General features: G+C 40.7%; 1 long non-coding RNA gene across 2 annotated transcripts in view; it reads right to left on the bottom strand.

Annotated features, from left to right (window-relative positions):
- Positions 1–9137: 9137 nt before the first annotated feature.
- The window catches only part of LOC146321638 (uncharacterized), a 47789-nt gene continuing 36895 nt past the window's right edge, over positions 9138–20031 (bottom strand). The window contains exon 3 of one of the 2 annotated variants that reach the window (XR_014771363.1): positions 9138–9287. This is a non-coding gene — a long non-coding RNA (uncharacterized LOC146321638). Of the gene's footprint in view, positions 9288–13081; positions 13627–20031 lie in introns of those variants that run through there. The other variant, XR_014771364.1, reaches the window with a different exon arrangement.

Below are 20031 nucleotides of genomic sequence, written 5' to 3'. Positions count from 1 at the left end.
GGCCAGACCAGTAAAACCATTGTGTCATAACCTATAAATTACAGCATCACAATTTTTTCCCCTTTCTTTCAGTGTGAAGTACAAGGGCATTCAGAAAACATTCACATGTAATGAAGCCCGAGCTATCTTAAGAAATTTATTTGCAAATGTTTTGCCACATTCAGTCAGTCTGCTGTCATACACTGGAACAAATAGGAACTGGTCTATCTTGGGAAACCTGACATTCTGTGCTCTCGTCTCCTTTTTGACAAAGACTTTTTCCAACTATGATTCCTGCATTGACAATAGCCTGTGATTGACGGTGTTGTGCATATGGCAACACGTGGGATCTATAATGGCATATCTAGCACAGGGTTTGCTACTGTTATAATCAACATGACCCAAGTGGGCAAATCACAACAAGTAGTGCATTTTAATGAAAAACTGGATTTCTCTGCAATTTACACTTTACAAAGTCATGCAGGGGGCTGGGTTGTACCCTTTTAAGGGTCACTTCCGTCCTGTGGACCGTATTTTTGACCCTTTCAGACAAAAGTGTCTTTCCAACTTTGTGGCAACAGTTTGGGGAAGAAAGAAAATCTGGCGTGGTTTTGGAATTAGATGTTCAACATGTTGAGATGTTGACATATGGTTGTAGTGTTTGGATCCACATAGTTATGGTCATGTATTGTAGCTGCCACCCCTATCAAACGAGAACCTCTGCAGCTCCTTGTCTCTAACTCAGTGTTGTCTAAACACACTAAGCAGAGTGTGGACCCTCACTTAACCCTCCCAGTGGAAAAATGAACCTGAGTGCCTGTGTTGTGGGTCTGACGGGGACAGGCGTGAGAGCAGTATGAGGGTAAGAGGAGCTGTAGTGAAAGCCCACCTCTCATGTCCACACAGCACGCATCTGGGTTAAGTGAGATGCCATCTTTCAGCAGGGTATTTATCTCTGTCTCTCTTCCCCTCTTGAACATATTGCACATATTCTGCTCTGTCTGTGGTATTCCCGTGTGTGTTTGCCAGCTCAGCATCACCGATGGAATTCATCACTCGTGGCCCGGGATTACAGCAGCATTCCCTGCAGCTCAGTCACGACGTAAATTCAGCTCATCCAAGTGGATTTCTGGGCTTGTTGGACTGCGTGTGTGTGAGTGTGTTTCTTGGCTGAGGATCTAGACAGGATGAGCATAATGCTAAGCCTTTAGGAATCAGGAAGATAGTTCCCGGGATGCCTGGAATTCCTTCCGGAAACCTCGCTGTCTGACATAGAGGGTGAATTAGAGTCCAGTGTGTGTGTGTGTTTGAAACAGAGAGAGCGAAAGTGAGAGTTACAGCAGCTATCTCCCCCGCTTTCTCTTCCTTTTGAGGCCAGAGCCGGCTGTATCTACTCACGAGACTACTAGAATTATGGGACAGTTATTCGGAGAAGCCTATTATGGTATGAGGACACAACACGTCTCGCTCCCACACACACAAACACACATACACACACTCACAGACAGAGACAGTTACACCATCGCAGGTGATAGGAATCAAGCTGTTCCAGTGTTATCAGACCAGAATGTGATGATGCTGTGGATTCCTGACATACCTAACTGGTCAGGTTTATTCCTCACTATGGTCGACTGTTGCAGACAATTACCTAATGGTGCAATAAAACAAAATCTATGATTTGCCGTAACGCTTATGAAGTCATGCAGAGGAAAAAAGAAACCACTCCACAGATGAAAGGAATGCAGAGGAAAAGTGAAGACAGGGGACGCATTACAAATACTCGCAGCCTTTCTTTGGCCCTGTTACCCATTTGTGAGCCTGTTTACAGCACGTTGACATCAGAAACAGACAAGTGTTTACACTGGAGGGCCTAACTACAGGCCTTAAAGAATGATTACAGTTCATTATAACTTCTTACTTTCATCTCATTTTCGTTTCTATAAAGTGTGATAACATTTTTATACACCAAAGTAATAACTGAGATCTGAGAACAGAACAATATGACTACAGAAAAGTTTGCCAAGACAAGAAAAACTGTCAGATAATGATCATATGAAACTATATAACCTATAGGTGACCATGCCATCTTATCAGGAAAGGATTGAAATAACATTCCAAAGTTAGGCAAAATTCTGGTGAAGGAAAAACTGGCATGACTATTTTAAAAGGGGTCACATAATATCTCACTTTTAGATATCTGAATGAAAATGGCTTCTTTGGGTAGAAAAGTGTCTTTCCTTTACAGACATGCTCATTTTATGCAAATCCCATGCAAGTTTGGACAAAGGACATGCAGTTTTCTTGTCTGAAGTATAAATATTAAAGTAAATATTATTCTCACCTATTCTGAGAAAGGTGTATTTGAATATTCCTGCAGGCTGGGATCCCTAAACAGTATAGAAATTGCATTAAATTGGGTATGACTGGAAAGCTGAGACACTTGTTGATTCAGTGTTTTCACGGCCAGGGATTCATTGTAGCGAAACATTTTTTGAAACTTAAACACGGTAGTGGTTTCTTGTTGGAATTAAATTCCGTTACTGGGAGCAATCTAATCAGCTCTGTGCCAAAACATAGACCTTCTGAATAGCCACAACTTCCACTGGGACATGCAGGCTCTGACCTATGAAAAGGCAACATCAAGTGTAAATTACTCAGAGTTTCAGCTTTTTGTGAGTGGGGTTATTATACCATACAAAAACACATAAAAATTGCAAAACAGTGTATACTTCTGGTTAAACTGCACAGGATGACTGTGTGTGAGTGGCCTTTGATAGGTCAAAGTTGAACTAGAAAGTTGGTCTATATACTGCTACTAATTTTATCATTCACGTTTGTTTTTCTTCTGAATAAGAGAGACTGTGTGTCTTCTTGTTTTTCTTGCCCATCTTTTTAGTGATGACACCATATTTCTAGATGTTCGCAATTTTCTAGCAAATTCAAAAGTGATTTAGCAAAGGCCAAAATATCCTGATTTCTAGTTTGTATTATGGGTCAAGCTCCAAAAACACTAATCTTACACTTCCCATAATACAGGTCTGTAGTTTCATTTGTTCACACCCTTCACGGCTGGTGAAAGACCACATCTGTCAAGCTCCATGGTGCCACTTTGTAACTCAGGTTTGCATAAAAAATCTGGGCATTTTCCAAGCTCAAAGTGAGATTATTGTGACGGCGTCAAGGTTCTTTTCTGCAATTAATACTGACAGAAATGAGAGACAAAGCCATGACAATAATATGCAAGTTTTAGTCGAGCAGAAATATCCTTTAATACACTGTTTAGACCAGGTTTGCCCCCGTTTCATTATCTTCTTTTATCTAACTTAACTTTTGTTACAGCAGCTGAGACAATGGATGTGGATCAGGTTCACCAGGCAGTTAACATGATGTCAGAAACGGCACAGAGGCACACCTTACGGGACGTTAGAGCAGTTAAGACAGAAAGAATATGACACGCATATCTTGCACACAAAGGTCTCATGGGAGATTAACTAAGATATGTAGTTGTGGGCATCCCTCATAAGACGCCTTCACCACATACACACACACACACACACACATACAGTATACAGGCATGAACACACACTTAACCACATGCCAGAGTCAGAACAGAGACATAGTACATTTTTACTGCATTTTGGCAAAGAGCTGTCCATTTGTTCAATTATGAGTTGTTTTAAATCATAATATACCACACATTCATGCTTGTTTCCCACTGCTGGAAACTTGCAGCAGAAGAGAATTGTGCCCTTGAGGTCCTTTTTTTTGTTTTGTTTTGTTTTTGGCACAGTTTTTGCCATTTCTTCCTAATGCTGGCTTTGTCGTGCCAGCATATTTTATTATTTCTACTTTAGGCTGCATTTTCTTTTCTTTTTAATTCAGTAAAAAAAAAAAAAAAAAAAAAAAAAAAAAAACATCAAATCCATTTTTCACACCCAGAATGCACTGGAAAGAATCCCTCCGTCACCAGTTCCCACAAGTCACCTACAGGAGCCCATGAGGGACAATAGATGCATTCAAGTATGAATAGCTGGCAGCTTACAGAAAACTTCTGAACAGGGTGAAAGGATACTCCTAAACTGCTGTGCTATAAATTCAGTCACATCAAGAATCTTCAAGGTTGTTTTTTGCTCTTGGCAAACCATCTGAAGGACATTTCTACTGGTTCTCTCTCTTGTCTGTTTTGTCTTGTTAGATCGTTTTTTTGGTTTTGTTACACTTATCGTGTGTGATATGCACTGATGGATACACCAAGGAATCTTTCCTTTTCCGTGTGCTATTGTCTCATCTATTTAAGCTCAGTCTCAGTCTCAGTGATGACAAGATGGTGCGCAATGCCACAAAATAAAAAGTTTGCAATAATTCCCCTCATATACATTAAAACTAAAGGGACGACAATTTCAATTCCCACTATACAAGTAAATCATCTGCTATGTACAAACTGTGTACTACTGAATTGTGGAGTTAGACAGGTAAATTTTCATGGTTTCTGTGTTCAGGATGTTTTGGGCAGACCTGTGTCATGGCTCAGTGACGTGCCGGAGCCATCGTTCCCCAACAGTATGTAAGCCCTACAAACCAACACATTGGTCAGTTAAGAACGTACGTCAAAACTCTTTCAGTGCAAATCAACCCAGCAGTTCACTTCACTTACAACAACTTGACAATGAAGAAGAAAATATACCATCCTGTCACCATCCTATGGCTCTGGTGGCTCAAACACGTCTGGACATGTCCAATAAAGCTGCTAGACAGAAGGTACATGTTTCAGGTCATTTTCAGGTCAAAATGGTGTTGGACACAGACAGCAGAGCAGACAGGCCTCCAGCATTTCAGAGTAGACATTCATGTTTTCCTCATTTTTTCATGGTTTTGAGACCTAATTTTATAAACTTAGAATGTTTTTTAATAATTCAAATTTGAGTGGGTGGTTAATACCACAAGTTTCTGTGGTGTGAAAAACTCAGAACACACATTCACTGTTGCTTTACGAGATCCATGTCATGACCTGAGTGCTCACACTGTATATAAATCATAAAATAAAAAGGCTCAGTGATTGAACTGACAATTGTGAATAAAGATTTGTTTGAAGGCTCTGAGGCAGGTAAAAATGTGTTTGCTAGCAATAATGCTATAAAGCAGAAACATGCTGTCTTGATCATTTGTGCCATCATGTGTGCTGAAACTTAACAGTTGCTTGTAACTTAACTTGCAACAGCCTGACAATGGCCAACCAAAATTTCGGAAATGTCAGAAAGCCGTTCAGGAGCAGCTGATCAGTCCTCGCTCCCCTCTGCGCGATGCACGTCAAACGCCAGTCAAAGCTGAAATTCAATCCGATTCTAAAAGAGTTGTGCAGCTCAAAAAGCAGGTCAGACACTGGCTAAAGAGTATGTCCAGCTGAAGTTCACACTCTGATGCTGCATCTTTCTTCTTACCAGCTTCTTGAGTACAGACATCATTACTTCAGAGGATCAAAGCACACGATGGCTTCACGTCCACAGAGAAGCAACTGCTGCATCTAGCAGCTGACTGACAGGACTACACTGATAATGAGGTCACTGTTTGTTTCTCCTAATAAATGGGCAGTCACTTGTGATGAATGCTTTGATCTCAAAATGACCCACTGATCATCCATTGTGTATATGTGTATGTTTGAGTGTGTGTGTGTGTGTGTGTGTGTGTGTGTGTGTGTGTGTGTGTGTGTGTGTGTGTGTGTGATATCTGTCACTTGGAGGCTCCCAGCACTATTATAACGAGCATACGGTTGGCGTCACACACAGCTCATATTAACCCGTTGGCTCTTTCTGTGTCTGCAAGATTTGTGTGTTTGTGTCTTCGTTTCTGTCTTGTGCTCATACATGTCTGTGAGCGCGTGCCGGCGTCCTCATCCACAAGGAAGCGATGGCTAATGTAAGTGTTTTACTCATGTTTTAATGTCTGATTATGTGCAGTGAGTCAGGGAGAGAATGAGGCAAAGTCTTTGGCTCAGAGCTACGACTTGAGTGCCGCCTCACTCTCCTCGTCCAGGCTCATCATCCGTCTTTATCAAGCCCCGCACCCTCCGGTCGGTCGCTGTCCGAAACTTTTGCAGTCAGTGCCCTGAGAGAAGTCAGCCGCCCGTGCACCCAGAAAACTCCTTCACTCACTCCCACAGCCACTCAATAAGGACTATTCATGGCCGACACTATAGGCAGTAACAGAACAGAACATTGTGCTGCTAACACACATTTATGCCAGTGTAAGGGTGAGCCAGAGGTGAGCAAGAAACCCCAAGAAGTCCCAATTCAATTTCACAGAGAAATTCACTGCAGGAAAAAATGCACAGAGACACAATGAGATGTTTCAAGTGCAGCTTCAGTCTCAGAAGAATTGCAGTCAAACATCCCGACAATCCCACACTCCCCTCCCCGCTCCAATCCTGCTAGAACAAGATCCATGAGTGGCTCCTGCAGATATCTAACCTGGCAAGCATATGAATGTCTGTGTGTTTGTGTGTGTGCATGTGTGTGTATGTGTGTGTGTGTGTGTGCTCCTCAGGCTGTCCCACAGGGGATACGTGCGTCTCGTCTGTGAGTCACAGGCAGGGTCTGTGTCTGTGTAAGAGTCCATCAGAACACATCAGCGTCAACATCGCCTATAGTTCACCTCAGGCAGAGACACACACACTCACTCACACACACACACACACTCACTCACTTGCATTGTACATCGTTAAATCTCCCCAGGGCTATGTGCTATCCCCCCACGTCCCCTCGAGCTGAAAACCTCAGTTTCTCTCCTCCTCCTTCACTTTCCATGTCAGACAGGCCGTCCACTCACACTGGACAACTGCTAGCATATGCTGCTCGCCTGGGAAACACAGAGAGCTGTCCCGGGCTGGATGAGACACATCATAGCACACACACATTTTTAACCACAGATGAACTTCAGTATGCAAAAGGCTCCAAAAGCACTAGAATATTTAAAACAAGTGCTGGTTTGAAATGAGTGTCACTCAGCTTTTCTGTCAATAAAAGTTGCTGGATTGCCCGTTGTAAGACGATGCCGGACATCACAGGCTACAGTAAACAATGTCCCCTTGTGACAAAATCAGCTCTGAAAATAATGCAGTTCTCAAAATTAGAGCTGCAATGATTAATCAATTATTAATCAATTATTAAATTTATCACCAACAATTTATCGGTTTGAGTCAGTTTTTAAGGAAAAAGGTCAAAATCTTCTGATTCCACCTTCTCAAATGTGAATATTTTTTGTCTCTTCACTCCTGTAGGACAGTAAACTGAATATCTTTGGATTGTGGACATAATAAGACATTTGAGGATGTCATCTTGGGCTTTGGGAAGCGATTTTCTTACATTTTATAGACCAAACAACCATTAATCAGTTAATCACAAAAATAATCGACCGATTAATAGACTATGAAATTAATCATTAGTTGCAAGTGTAATAGAAAGATGAAGAAAACAAAAATGTAGCGAAAACACAAATGAGTAGCTGATTATGCACGTCTACGAAATGTACAAAAATCCAAACAATTAAACACTGAATGTTTGTCCTGCAAATGCTATTTTTATAAAAAGATTGTCACAAAGACATTGATGTTTTGTTACATCATCATATTGTGGTCCATCAACTAAGTGACAACCTGTCTGTCTTTATTGTAAAAATTGAATGACTAATAATAACATGCATGAACCATACATCAACAATAGCCTAATTTTATGCATGCATATCCATGATGATGAAGATACAGAAAAATAGAAGAGCCACACTCTTCCTGACTCATTCATAAACAGAAATTTGGCTTGGAAAAGAAAGACAGCAAGCAGACAGAAAAATGAGCAATGGAGACAAAGACAGACAAGTAAGGTAAACAGGGAAACAGACCGAGACAAAAAAAAAACAGGGAAACAGACAAAAAGAGCAGAGTGTGGAGACAGAGAGTCAGACAGACAGAGACAGACAGACAGAGAGACAGAGACAGGGAAGTGCGGAAACAGACAGCCATACGAACAGAAACTGGGAAACAGACACATAGAAAGTCGGAGGTGTACAGAGACTGTGAGTGGACAGTAGAGCTTCACTCTCTAAGTGCTTCAGCGAGCCTCTCTGCGCTGAGAGTCATTATCACTCTATGACACAGATGAATGGTACATTAGCATAAGGGAGGGCCTGACATGACACATGACACACACAACTAACTCTCGTTTGCTCTTGTCGCCTTTTGATGAGCTTCCTTCCATCAAAACGCACCCTTGGCGTCTCTTTCCTACCTGCAGCGTGTGTTTGCCGTTTGTCCGTTTATGCGTTGTCTGCATGCGAGTGCATGCAGTTCATCATATGAAAAGGGGACAGGCCATTGTAGTCAGTTACCCTGCCGGTATGCAGGGTGTGTTTGTGTGTGTACAAAAGAGAATAAAAGAGAATATAACAGCTCTGCAGAGCCTCACTACACACTGAGTGTTGGGTAAGAGCCTCTGTATGGACTTGTGGCCTTGTTTGGAGTGAGCCGCATTCTGGTGTGTTGTTTAATGAAGAGGCTCTTAAAAAATACAGACACGCGCGCACACACACTCCAAACAAATGGTATCAATGGTTTTCTAGCACTTGGAAAATGAGTGCATGTTTGGTGGGTGAAAGCAGCATCCCAAGGTCTTCCATCCGCTGATTGTTCTGCATTCTTGTTAATAATTTCCAGAGTGTGTGTCCGTGACTATTCCTGGCATGTGATTAGGAGTTTTGTGTAGACAGAGCCGAGTGCGTAGGGGAAAGTCTCTATCCCTGGCTAAGCTCTAGGTTTCCGGTTCATTCTCTTTAACTCTGCTGACTGAGTGGAAGTCACTCTTGGCTTCTTTCTCATCTTTGTTGACTCACCGGACAGGCGGCGTGTATGTCCACAAAAATAGAAAGGGGATCCTTTGTGCGTATGAGGTGTCCTCCTGATGTGGTGCCACTTAAGCACCTTAGAGCAGGGAAACACTGGGATTGCCCGGACAATCCATCCAGCAATAACTGGATCAGCATGAGTCTGATGAGGCCCAGGCCAGGCTGCGACTAACTAATGTCCTAATTGGATTAGTGAGTGTGGCTATGTGTCTGTGTGTGCATGCATGTGTGTGTGTGTGTGTGAGGGCTTCCCCGGCTTACCTTGTCTACTGTGTGTATGGTAAAGCTGCTGGAGCAAGACGTGCATGTGATGTCACTCTCTAAGGCAGTTGTCCGGTCATTGTAGTGACCCGATGACTGGCTTTTTCCTGCTGCTACACCAAACAGGAGATTCCATCAGCAACATAGGCGTGACGTCACTGAGCAAGAAGAGGACAGACACGGAGAGGAAAAGACAAGTTTACCTGACAGGATCCAACCAAGCAAACTGTTAATAAGCTAGTAACTCTGCTGCCGAATCAAGTCCCAGCCTTGACAGATGAGGATGGAGTGCACTGTGAGCGACAGCCCCGAGGACCCTGGAAACTACAGAGTATGCCCATTACCACAATTACATAACTTAGTCAGTGAAGTTCTGCTTGGCATCTTGAAGAACAGACTAAATGTCTCTATTTTTAAGTGGAATTGAATTTTCTTTGGCATCAAGGTGGACCAGATTAGCACCCGTAGGCCATATTCAGACATAGTCATGCGCTGTGGTGAAAATGCAGGTCTTCTCATTCTGTTTGGGCTGCAGCGGAGTCAGCTTTTGGAGAAAGACAACCCAATCAAAAGCCAGCAATCAGAATATCTCTACAGTCCACCTTAAGTATCACTGAAAACGGATAATATCCACAGTTCATGATACTCCTTAGTTGTGACTATGGTTTATTTTGTGTACCCAGCATCAACGTCTGGGTCTGGCTTGCAGTTTATGATGCAAAATACAAGAGTCTTTGGGTTGTGTCGATGTGTTTAGAATAGAGAGAATAGAGAGTAATTTGTCTCTCTAGCATGAACTTGCATAAATCTCTGACATAAACTAATATTTATCAGTTTTCGTTTATTCATTTAGTTTTTGCTCCTGCCCTGACAAGAGAATTAATTTTAAAAAATATTCATGCCCCTTCAAAACTTATGGAAGACTTTTAGGAAGTCTAGTTTAGTGTAGCTTTATTGTCGTTTGAGTGGAAAGAGTTGACTTTTAGAGTAATCTCAGGCTTATATATGTTATACAGTGTCCCAAGCAGTTTGTAATGATGAAAATGAAAAAAAAAAAGTGTGAAAATTTGTAAGAAATAGGGAGAAATACAGGAGAATTGCAATCCTGAGATGAAATGGGGAGAGGGCAATGAAAAACAAGTCTCCTGGGAAAATCAGTAGGGTTGGCAAGTATGGCACAACCCAGCAGCAAAACACTGCAACACCTGATTCTGTCTGAATGTCGACTGACAGTCCAGTCAGTTATCTCATGAGGAGATGATGGTGGGTTTCTCCAGGTGCTCTGGTTTCCTCACACAGTCCAAAAACAGTTCAGTTAAGTGGTGACAAATTGATCATACATGTAAATGTGAGTGTCAGTGTTTACATACATACATGTTGCATTGTCTGTCTAAAGTTTGCTAAAGTTTTTTGCTCTGTGCTCCCATAATGGTTGAGCAAGCCTGGTACCCAGCAGACTTGGATCTGCTCTGTGATTCATCTATGTTGAAAAGAAAAACAAACTTTGATGATGATTAAAAGAAGTTGCTGAAGGGCCTGGAAAAGCAACAACTTGACATCTTTAATTTAATGCGTAGCTATGTTCCCATTCAAATTTAGTGCAAAGTTTAACAAAAATTTCGAGAAAATCATCCATCCATCCAGCGTTAACTGATTATTAGGAATGGGTTTGTTGAGATAAACAGCCAGAGGCACTATTTTTCCAGTCAGCTACCATTAAACCAGAAGAAGAGGGCACAACAAGATAACATTTTAATTAAACGTGTGCCAGTCGAGCCTCCAATGGTAAAAACAACGCAGAAAAGACAAGAGAAATACAGCATGGCAGCAACGCCTGTATCAATAGACCGATTTCAAGATTCACATTTTCAGTGTTTCTGCACATTTTTTTATGCACAGAAAGAAAATGCACATGAAGGCAGGTTTTTACCTTGCGTATCTGAAAGCTTCTAAAACCACAGAAGACTAATTAAACTTTAATATATGTGAGATGACACTGAAGTCAACAAAACAGTCATCCTAAAAGGGTAAATTCTCAAAACACCAAGAAAGGAAGTCTGCCATTTATCTTTGTCTTTGTCTCTAGTTCCAGCAGATGGCCGTCCTCTCTTAATAAAAAGCCTTGATCTGATTGAGGTTTCTGCCTGTTATAAAATAATTTTTTTTCCCCTCACCACAGTCGCCTTAGTGCTTGCTCTTGTTGGGAACAATTGGCTTTATAAACAGAACAGTCTAGACCTGCATAATTTGAAAAGTGCCCTGAGATAACTTTGTTATGATTTGGCACTACACAAGTAAAATTGAATTGAATTTAGTAATGAAATACATGAACTCACAACCCCAGTCTACCTGCCACTGGATGAATTAATGCACTGACTGTGCAACTCAGGGCACAAACTTTTTTCCATAACAGGCAAACACAAAGACTCTTCTTATCTATCACTGACAGCGTGTCGTATCAATACTGATCATCTGCTTGAAGAGACAGCATGTTCTTCTCATCTACAACTAACGAATTGTTAGTTAAGGCTTAAGGTTATAGCATCAGCTAGGCCTTAAGTTATTTGTCTTGATTGCTAAAGGGCACACAGGACACACAATTACTGAGACCACGTGCAACGTTGACGTGCATCACGCATCACAGTCTATGTGAAAGAGCTCTCTGTGTGTCTGTTGTTTAGTTCTCCACAAAGCACGGACCAACAACACAACAATTAAGTTGTTAACATGGCAGGATTGTTGTCCAATTTGTTTTAGTGTTACTTATGTAAACAAAAATGCTTTATCTCAAAAAGTGCCCCTTCTGTCACCTGACCAATGCAACAAAGTCGGACTCTAGTTTGTTTCTGTGTTTGCATGTGTGGGCGAGTGAGTAGGGGCAGGGATGCTGAATGTACCAATCCATAAGCCCCATCGACAGAAAAACTACTGTTCCTCAACCGGAAAGAGCACTGGAGGAGAAACACTCAAACTGGATGTCCTCAGAGCAGTTCAAACACACACACACACACACACACACACACACACACAAACACAAACAGCCAGCAGGCAAAGATGTCAATACTGAATTTTAGCAAAAGAAATGTTGGACAGTGTAGTGAGTGGGAGACAGGGCAAGAGAACTTTGTTTGGAAAAAAAAATCATAAAACTTAATTCCATATTGTTTCCATATTTTTTGTTTATTATCAAACATAATTACAAGCATTTATTTATGACCAATAGACAGTAATTATTTCAGGCTTAGTGAAAGTCAACATAAGCAGACAATCATGACTGGTAAGTAACTCTCTCTGAAAACATTCCCCTCATAATTTAGTGTCTGTGTTTACGAGCAGTACCAGCAGTGCTGAGATTATATCTGCATCTCTCCCAAATGAACTACACACTTTCTATGCAAACACTGGAGAGCAACTTTGAGGGGCTTTTGTACCTGAGGAGGTACAAAAGGCCCAGGAGTCATGACCACTTGCTGTATTCAGGTCGGGTGTGTTCAGATCCTTAAAAAGCACTGATCAATGCAAGGCACCTGGAGCTGGTGGCATTCCTGGCTGAGCTCTTAAGGTGTGTACGAATCAACTGGAAGATGTCTTTGTAGACATTTTTAACCTCTCGCTGCTACAACCTGAAGTCCCAACAGGTTTAACCAAGTGCACTATTGTACCGGTATTAAGAGAAGTTAGCTGTCAGGGCTTTCTGCCAGAAAGACTTAAAGGATTTAAATGATATAATATAACAAGCGACAAAGTCTGGGTAGGGAGCAGGCTGTGGTGGATGAATGGCTCAGACTGGGGCTGGGTGGTATGGCCTAAAACTTACTGTATATTACAGTATAATTTGAGGCTTGGACGGTAAAGGTTTATATCATGGTATATATATATATATATATATATATATATATATATATATATATATATATATATATATATATATATATATATATATATTTTTTTTTTATTTCAATCTAAATTCTTCTGTAGTTGTAAAGCACTGGTCGGCAACTGCATGGTAGCTAATGCTGTACTGCATTGACATATTTCACATAGTATATAGGTTACATTTGATGTGCAGAACTGGAATCAAGTTTAGAGATCTAGTGCCCCTCTGTGACTGGATCCTGATCTTCCTAACAGGCAGAACCCAGGTTGTTCGGATAGGCATCACCACAACCTTCCACCCCGACTCTCAGCACCATCAACAACATGGCACTGTGGCAGTGAGGAAGACAGGAGGCCATAGGGAAATAGATCCTGAGGCGTATGTGGGGATGGATCAGCAACACCTTGAGGAAACCAGCGTCTAGCATTACACAAGGCCCTGACCTGGAACCGGCAGGTGAAACGTAAGAGAAGACGGCCCAAGAACAGCTGTATGCAGGGCACTGAAGCAGAACTCAAGAGGCAGGGAACCAGCTGGAAAGAGGTAGAAAGTACAGCCCAGAGCTGCGTCAGATGTAGAGGTGTTGTCGATGGCCTATGGTCCATTCGGAGCTATGGAGCCTAAATAAGTAAGTAAATCAAGTAAGTAAAGCAGAGTTGTTGATTGTGGGAACAGTGGAAAGACTGATGCAATTTTATGAATACAATTTTGTCTGCAATGCTAAATTGAATTTGAGAAGTGACACTAAAAAAATAAACCCAACATTTATTTTAAGAAACCATGCACCCACATCTCTAGATACTCCACAGATAACACAGACAGCTGTTTCCATAGGGACTATTTTTCAGTAGAAAGAGCTTCCAAAAAATAAATTGCATCTGCCTACATTTTTGGAGTGGAGCCAAGAATCTCAGAGGCTGATACAGTTTGTAAAAACCTGGAAACAAAACCAAAAATATCTAAAAATGTTTTAAATTTGGGTGAACTAACCCTTTAAATTACATTATACGGCACAGATTTTATGGTTCAGTGATGATTTGTACGTATTAATGTGCTAACCCATTCCGGACACACACAAAATAAACACAAGCGTGTATGTCCACAACAAAACAGTGGAGAATAATAATATATGAGAAATGTGTGTGTTCGTGTGTGTTTGTGTTTTTAAGCATTGTATGTGGCTTGTTAGTACAGATCTTTTGTGGCATGCTAATTAAACATTCAGCTCATCTGTACCGGCCATGAAGCAACACAACACTACAGGGAATTCAAACAAGGGGCCCTGACTTTCTGCACGTTGCATTTCATCAAAGTCAAGTTACAAAAGGATTAAGCGAAAGTCACCTCTATGCCCTCTGACACAAACTCTATCATCTAAAACCCCAACCCTACAAGCCCCACTCATTCACACATCAATCAAACACAACCTCCCACACATACCGCTACCACACACACCCACACACAAGCACACAGAAACACAGCTCATGTACGTATTTACAACACATGGGTAATTAGGCACAGGACTGCACATGTCCTGTAATATTCTCATCCCAAAAAATTACAACCTCAGGCTTTGCACGTATGTATTATCCAAACCGTGGTGGATTCATTTAGAGCATAAAGGCCTTCCAGCCACTGTCTTTGTGTGTCAATGCTTAAACACAAACATGTGCATACATATACTGCCTGTGCAATTTATGTTTTCAGGCCTTGAGGAGGTTACACAAAAACTACAAAAATGTCCCGACGGCATGTTCAAAACCACTTCAGAGGGCAGCTAAAACAACTTGCTAACTAACATGAAAATCACAGGGCTGATATGTTATTATTCTAATAGCGACATCAGGTTGAGTGACAAAATAAACCACAAGTGTACATAAAGACACAGTAAGATTCTGCAGAAAGACAGAAATCTAGATTATTCTTAAGTCTTAAATTTTGTGAATGAGACTCAACAATTAACTATTTCACCACCCTGTGACTGACCAATGACACCTGTCACAGTCTAGTATTAAAGTACCATCGTATTACAGGCTGAGAGAAACGAGTTGGTTTTGCAGTGAGTTAAAAGGTCAGCATCCTCTGGTTCTGGTATCGCAAACATGTCTAAACAAGTCCAATAAAGCAGCTAGATGGAGCATCTTTCTGTCTGGTCATAGTCGTCTGAGAAGGCGGAGTGGACAGACCCCACCGGTGATTCAGAGCAGAGAAAACTGCTCATCTTCTCATGATTTTAAAACCTAATTTATGAGCCTTTTTATTTTTTTTTTAATCATTCACATTTGGTCGGGTGGTGGATAACACATATTTCTGTGGTGTCACAAAGTTAGAACATGTATGTATTATTTCTTTATACAAACTTAAATAATTTATTCACACAATCTTATTATGCTTGATATGAATAGTCAGGCATGTTGAAATTTGCTTCAGAATTATTCGCAATTTCATGCCATGTCTTCACTTTGCTGTCGGTGTGCAGAGATCTTTATTGACATCTTGAGATCTTTATTGGACTACAGGTCCAGGAAATGACACATCTTTAACTGGGAACAGTTTAAACTAAGTTTTTCAGTAATAAAGTGGGAAAAATTGAAAATCACCTTAAATGTGCAACAGGGAAAAGCATCTTAGTCTTAAGCAACACTGGTCAATGCTACAGTTTTAGTTTCATGGTTGAATGATGTAAGATTTGACAAGAAAGTTGCAAATTACTTGATATCTGTGAGGCTGCTGCAGTCATACTTTGAAATATAAATCTGTTCTTTTTGGTGTGGGCTGTGTGACATCATTTGGAAAGAAAAATGTAACTGTTTCTCTCTCCCTTGGAAACAGGATGTTTTTTTCAATTATCTCTGAAAAAAAAAGGCCCACTGAGACCCCTCAACACTCTGGCCCACATGCATTTACGCACACACACATACACACACAAACACATACACACACACAAGTACTCCCACTAGAAAAAACACACATTCGCAACTACCTTGAAGACGCACAGCCTTTGCCATTGAGAGGAGAGTCTTAGCCAATCAGAGGAAGGAAGGCGATAGAGGAGGAAGTTAGTGTGGTCACACACTGTATGTGTTCATCATCAGCGCTGACAGAAATAGCTGTCAGAGAGTAAACAACACATCCCATTCATAAAAAAAGAAAAAAGAAAAACAGCCAAGCGAACGCCTACTCCCAACGACAGAGAGATAAAGACAGGGAGGGAAACAGACAGACAAATGCACAGACAGACAGATACTGTACAGAGACAAGAGAGTCGGAAATATAGACACAGACAAAAAGAAAGCGACAAAAGAGTAGCATGAGACGTGGGGCCTGATGATGACATCACATCCTCGTCACTGCTGGTTCCACTTCTTTGGTTTGGAAAACACCAGAAACCTACGTCACGTGGTGGCTGAGACACCACTTTCCAGCTCTGTTTCTCAGTAAGTTAGACAGAACAATGACACACACTCACACACATACACACATACACACACATTAATGTATATACACATGTGCTATCACAGACATATAGTAGCCCGTTGTAGCAGCACACAGGACTCTATGCATCCATGCGTGTAAACTGGAGTCACCAGCTGTTTCCCAGCCCACACGTTGTGCCATTACACCAAACAACTTTCCACTCACACACTCACACAGACACACGATCAAACACACACACACACACAACATGGTTACTACGCAATGGCAGATAAGGAAATTGTTCAGCGTTGTTAAGTTACATCCATCTATATGTGTGTGTGTGTGTGTGTGTGTGTGTGTGTGTGTGTGTGTGTGTGTGTCAGAAAGAGGAAGTGATGCAAACTGCAATGGAAGGTATATTTATAGAAAAGAGCGGTCCATCTCTCTCACACTCACACACACACATACAAGCAACCAGTGAAAGTGAACACTTCCTTGCCACAAACACCAACAGTCTTCCAGAGGTGCACAGTGGTTGATCTGATGCAATGTCTAGTAGTTTTAAATAGAACATACAAACATCATCACTTACAGGTAATGTTCTTCTAACAATGTGCAGACCTGCAGCCGACAAGCTTCCACTCATTTCCATTCATTCTCCAATATGGGTCTGTGGCACTCTGCCACAGGATGTCCCTGAAAAGTTCTCAGATTAATTCATTTAAATTATAATAACATAAAAATGATATTTATTTATTTATTTATTGCAAAAAGCTTCATTACATTTTAGAGCTCCAAGGATTACTTGAGTAATCAGTTATTATTCAATAATTCTATGTATATGTATTTTGATAATCAATTAATCAGTTTGACTACTTAAATTCTCTGATTTCAGTTTCTCAAATGTGAATATTTACTGGTTTCTTTAGTCCTCTGTGACAGTAAACTGAATAAATCTGGGTTGTGAACGAAACAAGATCTTTGAGGACGCCATAATAGGTTTTGGGAAACACTGATTGTCGTTTTTCACCATTTTCTGACCAAACAACAAATCAATTAATTATGAAAATAATGGACGAATGCATTTTTTTATGATTACACTTATAGTAATCATTACTTATTACCACAAGTAGTTTTCTAGACCTGTCATATTCAAGTTCCCAACAAGGCTGATCATTGTTGTTCTTATGTTTTTTATTAGGCCTGGTTTATATTATGTATATTTTTGTTGTATATTATTTAAAATATACAGTCCCATTTTATTTTCTGTATGCAGTAGGAGGGGAAAACTCTCTTAATGTGTGTGTCCAACTCGCTCTCATCCCAACTCATCACATACTGATGTTTTGCCACCGCCCCTCGGTGCACAAGGTACCCTTTGGTGGGAGTTTGAGATGCTGCCAGAAATCCCCTTTTAACACATGGTTAATGCGAAACAGTCACAGTTTGGGTGGGTTTAAGCACAAAAACTACTTGGGTAGGTTAAGGACAAGCACACATTACACATCATGTGACGCCACTGAAGCAATTCGAAGGTCATGATGCAACTCACGCGATGCATGTAATGTTATATACCTTAAAACTTTTAATGATGTTTTGGATTTCACATGGGATACAAACCCCTGCCTTTTGGGTTAAAGTCCTGTTTATACTTTATACTACACTGAAAGCCCAGTGCGTCTCATACAGGGCTTACAGTCAAGTCACTTGAAAGCAGCTGACGGGTACCATGTGCATCTGTATGAGTCACTGGGGTACGGTGACAAAAAGTGGCCAAAGGAATTGACGATTACGCTATCATCATGATATCTACAGAAAATGCAAAATGTACATAATGAATTTACACAAAATATAATTGCATCCCTACAATTAGTGGAGAAAGCATACAAAAAGTGCAATTACAATTAATTTATGAGTGTACAGCATGTTTGAGAGGAGCTGGATTATTTACATGATATTATCATACGTGTTAATCAGTGCTTCATTATTTAAGTATCATTGTTATCATCAATATCGCTGTACTGCAACACCTCAAGATGACTTGGTGCAATATTTTTAATACATGTCTAATATCTAATACATTCCTCTTGTGTTGTTCTTTCACATAAAGTAGAAGTTTTAAAAAAATAAACTAGATGAAATTATTCCCGGGGACAAACATGAGGGGGTCCCCAGTATATGAGTATTTTGTGAGGGGTCCTTGGCTGGGGGAAAAAATGAGAACCTCTTATCTGGAAAATAGATATGAAAACATCCATAGGTTATTAATAAGCTCATGTGACACACTAACGTGCTTTCATATGTACTTAAACACAGACACACCTACGCACTGTTTCAAACCAGCATCACCAAACTAACCAATCAGCAACTTTCTAATTCCACTTTCTGACATAACGGACAGGACTAGAGCAAGGTAATAATAAAGCTGTGTCATTGCAATACTGATGTCATATGATTGGCACTGAGGTGAGAGTAGGTGTTTTTCACTTCCATTTACATCACATGGTAACAGGATGAAACCAGCATGTGAGACTTGAGTGGGCGATGCTGTCACTACCTTGTTCACCGGACCACAAACCTGTTCGCTTTGTAAACCAAAAGATTCAGAGAAAAAAGATGGCAGATACTCTGGCTGATCCCAGTCTTAGAGTTTAAACCTCAATCCCCACAGGACTGTGTGAGTATCGACAGAATTGGCCTCATTGTCACGCAACATGATTAGAGAAACCTAGGTGTTACCCAGTCTGTGCTGTGTTTTCATTTTTCACTGAAACTCACAAGGCTGGCACAGTTTAATGCTGGTATGAAGAAACAATACAGTTAAACTTTCGGCTTCAAAATGCACAAAATGCTGCCTTGTTACTGGAAAGCAAAACATCAAATAATCACAAACCACTACCACCATGAAAGGATCATGCCATGTCTAAGCCCTTTACCTACAAATGGCATAATCTTTATATTTATAATAGCATTTTCTAAAGCACATGGTAAGTTTTTAGTTTGATTTCCTGCTCGGGCGGCCATTTGATCCATTTATTTTAACATAGAAGGAAAATTTACCTCTAGGAAACCTATAGCAAAAAATGTATCGGCTTGTGTGTAGATTACACTTCTCTTGCCATCTTTATATCCACAGTGCAAGCCAGATAACTCCTGCTACAACTCTGGCATATGTGGCAGAAGAAAAGAAGAAATGTGTTACATCTAGAGAAAATTAGACTCACTACGTCAAACAAAGACTATTTGAGAAAATGAGACAACCTAACTAATGACAAGTCTGGTTGAAATACTAAAGTGAATGGTTAACTCTGTCAAAGTGTCATAAGTCAATACCAAGTAGCTTATGTGATAAAATGTGAACCTTCTGTTAGTGTCAATGTTTCTTTTCTTTCTTTTGTTCTTTGTGTGTTTGTTCTGCTGCATTTCTGTGCCACTTTTCAAAATCAATAAACAGATGTTAAAAAATGTAATAGCTTTTGTGTCTGTCTCAAAAGCTGTCTGTCCCAGAGACCTTGAAATACCACCACAATGAAGGCTCGCATTTAAGTCAGCTTTGTGTGCTGTCACTGAACCAAGCAGCACCGGCATAAAGCCGTCCCAGTGTGCCC

Source organism: Lutjanus erythropterus, chromosome 9 (assembly GCF_056507025.1).
Source record: "Lutjanus erythropterus isolate fLutEry1 chromosome 9, fLutEry1.hap2, whole genome shotgun sequence".
NCBI classification, from domain to species: domain Eukaryota; kingdom Metazoa; phylum Chordata; class Actinopteri; order Lutjaniformes; family Lutjanidae; genus Lutjanus; species Lutjanus erythropterus.
Note: the sequence above shows the minus strand (reverse complement) of the source record. Positions and strands in the feature narration are given on the sequence as shown.